Genomic DNA, 4,024 nt, shown 5'->3' on the forward strand with positions numbered 1-4,024 from the left:
CCCTTGTTCTATGGGTTGCTCTGAGTTGGCATCAACATGATGGCAGCAAGTAAGTAAGGTTTATTACACAAGGGTGTGCCTATTTTGTGCCATGTTTGTGTTTCTTAGAAGAAAGCCAAGAGTGCAGAACACTATTTCTGAGGAGCCCTTGCGCATGCACGTCCTGGGGTCCCTCAACACGAGGTCACGGCCATTTGTAGAGAAGGAGCGTCGGCCGCAGCAGAGTCCACAGGGCTCCCAGAGTCACAATTGATCTGATGGCAGTGACTTTTGTTGTTGTTGTTGTTTCGGCTTGCTATCACAGAGTAGAACCAATTGCTATTTTAAATGCCCAGATTCCTTTTGATACTAATGGAACCCTGACCAAGGCCCATTTCCAGTAAGAAATGGTCAGAAAAAGAATGAAATGTCCGTTCTTTGGTCCTGTCTAGAAGATGCATCTTGAGGGGCGGTTTGGTCACATGAATCCCTGTGGTGTGATGCCAGCCTTGTGATTGCAGATACAGGCGAGTCATGCCCTACTACGCACTGTCCACTTCGTTTGTGAATTTGGGATTTGGAGATGGGTCTTGGAGTTTGAGCAGATCAGAATCCACTTCTGGGACCGTGGGTGGATCGCTTCACCTTTCTGGGCCTCATCTGTAAAGTGAAGATTCTAGTTTTGACATCTTCGTGTTTCCCCGGTGTGCAGAAGATCAGTCTTACCACTGAATGGTCTTGTTTCTACTTCATGATGCTAGCTACCTGCCTCAGCCTCCACTTCATGACGGTCCCTGCACAATGGGACAAAACACTGCCAGCCCGGTGGTGCCCCTCATCAGCTGAGGGGCAGGTCAGTGGTGAGCCATGGGGTTTCCTTTGGCTGATTTTCAGAAGTAGATGGCCAGGCCTTTCTTCTTAGTCCACCTGAGTCTGAAAGCTCTGAGAAAACCTGTTCAGCATCTCAGCAATGCATAAGCCTCCAGGCAGGTAGCGGCTTTGCCTGAGGTGCATTCTGGTGTCTGCAGATTATCTGTGACAAAACACAGATGACAGTATAGATATGCTCTAATTGTCTCGCTCTAAATACTACAAATAAGGGGCCCTGGTGCCACAGTGGACTACGCATTGAGCTTCTAACCACACAGTCTGTGGGTTCAAACCCACCCACAGCTCCCCAGGAGAAAGCTGAGGCTGCCTGTTCCCACAAAGGTTTAAAGTCTCCGAAACCCACGGGGGCAGTTCTACTCCGTCCTGGAGGGTTGCAGAGAGTCTGAGTCAACTCAAATGCAGTTACTTTCATTTTCTTGAGTTTATCTAGAATTAATTATATATTATATATCCCTATAATATATGCTATATGTAATTTAGCCAAAGATATTAAGCACGAGATAGAAAGAGCCTTGCAAATCAGTATTTGGGTAGATAAGAAAGCTATGTTTTTCTCCAAGACCACCTACGCATCCAGATTGTGGTCAAGCCATTGGTCTTAGGGAGTTTCAAATTAAGTATGTGTATGTTAAAGGAGACACGTTGTAGTACACACCAAACCCAACCCAGAACCAACCTGTGGCCATCTCAAGACCACCACTCCCCTGAGTCGTCCTCAGACGTGATCACGCACATGCACTCACAATTGCCCTCTCGTCAGGTTGAGTTCTTAGAGCTGCACTTCCTCGGAGCGTTGCTCGCCAATCCTCAGCCACGCGGGAGCCTATGTTTCTCTGAGAGGCTAGAGCAGGGAGGCGCTGGGTGTGGGACCACTGTCACAAAGCTACTAGTCACCAATATTTAAGTGGAGGCTCTCGAGCAGGTGCGGGATGTACATGTGTCCTCTTCATGTGACCTCTCTAACTCCATCTGAGCTACACTGTCTGAACTCAGTGAGAGTGAGCCAACACCCGCCCGCCAGCTCTTGCCCAGATGGGTTATCTCTTCCCTACAGACTAAGAGTGGTTTGCTGGTTACCCATTACTGAGCCAGTGTGTGTTTAGCTGTGCTCTGGGAGCTGACAGGAGGTGTCAGGGTAACATCCCACTTATTATCTTCAGGGTCTGGAGACTCTCAATTGTCTTTCCTTTAATCTTTAAGATGAATTCAAGAACTGTTCCCCACAGTGGATGAACGTGCCCCATGCAATGTATGTCAGTAAGTGGTGATAACAAGCTGTTTCCTGGGTAGTACAACTTGTTTGTGTTTGACTACTAACTTAAAGGTTGATGGTTTGAACCTACCCGACAGCACCAAACAGGCCTGGTAACCTGCTTTCTTCAAGTTCACAGCCAAGAACACCCTATGGGTCAGTTCTACTCTCTAACCCAATGGGGTTGCTGTGAGTTGGATCAGTTTGATGATAATAAGTTTAGTTTTCTGTGTTTTCTTTTGACTAGAGTGTCAACCTCGGCATCCCAGGCACTTATTTTTATATATTGATCTTCCTAATGGGACTGGGCATCCAAAGGCTTGTATTCTTGCTGATCCCATTCCAACTAAAACTGTTCTCTAGCCACTAAAACTGATCTAGCCTTCTTCCATCTCATAAAATGGACAAATCCATTAAATGGACAGCTTCCTCTCTCCTTCACATTACCTCCTTGAGAATGTGGTGGAGATAAAGGAGGATCATATATCTATGGTAGCTTAGTAAATTAGGCAGGATATAGAACTGCAGGCAGAGAAGTTTTCACGGTAAAGCTTAATTACTTCAGGACCTGTTTATTGAGGATCTGCATCTATTTAGAAGGGGTAGTGCAAAGTTACCCTTTGCTCTACATATGCAAAGAGAGTTTATTAAATAATTAAACAATGAAAACTAAGATATAAGATATGTTTAACCTACTTATGAGGATGATCAGGTTTCACAAACTAAGCAGCAGCCATTCACAAATTAAAAGTTCATGAGTCATTCTGCGTTTCCCACAGCAAGGCAGAGAATACCTCGACTTAGCAACACTCTGCTGTTAACATCACTGGAAGAGAACTTTGGGTTCGACTAATGCACAGGCTCCTAAACTTATTTGGTCTATCGACCCTTTTCAGAAAGAAAAAAAAATGTTTTTTTCTTACTCAGTGCCTCCCTGGCAATTAAAAACGTTTGTACTACAGCTCATACATAATCCGAGATAAAGTGTAGGTATCTGCTTTTGCAGGCTTTCTGGATCGTCCTACCCCCCCCCCCCCCACCACCACCACCACAGGGGGCAGTATCACTCACTGTAGTCAACACTAGGAACTCAAAATTCTCATTTTACAGATGACAAGAATGACTTCCAAGGATAAGTGACAGGTTCACAATCTCTCACTCCCCCGGAGGGTCAACATCTATACCAAAATCTAGCATCTGCCATCATTCCATGCCACATCCTGGGTTGGCTTGAGAATACTTATCTGGTTCCAACGGAATACATCCTGTTTTCTTTGAGTGAGATCTTACACAGAAAACACTGACCAACTCCGAGTAAAACAAGCAAAACAAAAAATTCCCCGAACCAAACCAAGTTACCTTTTAGTTGATTTGGACACACGGTGACCTCACTTTGTCAGACAAGTACACATGGTTTTCTCCTTTAACCTTTTATTGTGATTGGGGTGATAGTTTCACCAAACACACAGTTCTCCATTCCACAGCTCACAGACACTTTCGTTCCTGACGTTGATCCCAGCCTCACAGCCTCACACTGTCACAGCGCTCGTCCCCCCTCTTAGTTGAGTCTCTCACTTCCATTCCTCCTTTTCCACGCCCCTGCCTTTGGCATCTCTCCTGGGCAGGCGCTGCCCTTGAGCTCCTCTGGTAGTGGTTGCAAGGATCCTGGGTCTCCTGGGTGTTACTGTTCACCTCATAGGCCTGTGTGTTGTTTGACGGGAAGGATCAGCATAGTCTTTTTTTAACCCCCTTCTTTTTCCCCCCAGAATATTCTTGAAAAGAGAGAACAGATTGACATTGGGTCTTGACTCAAGTACTCCCTCAATGTAAGAACACTTTGTTCTACTAAACTGGCATTCCATGATGCTCACCTTGCCAACATGATGACTGAAGATAAGCATA

The sequence above is a fragment of the Echinops telfairi genome, unplaced genomic scaffold (genome assembly GCF_000313985.2).
Source record: "Echinops telfairi isolate 266 unplaced genomic scaffold, ASM31398v2 ScPeMD7_7466;HRSCAF=8504, whole genome shotgun sequence".
Taxonomy (NCBI): Eukaryota; Metazoa; Chordata; class Mammalia; order Afrosoricida; family Tenrecidae; genus Echinops; species Echinops telfairi.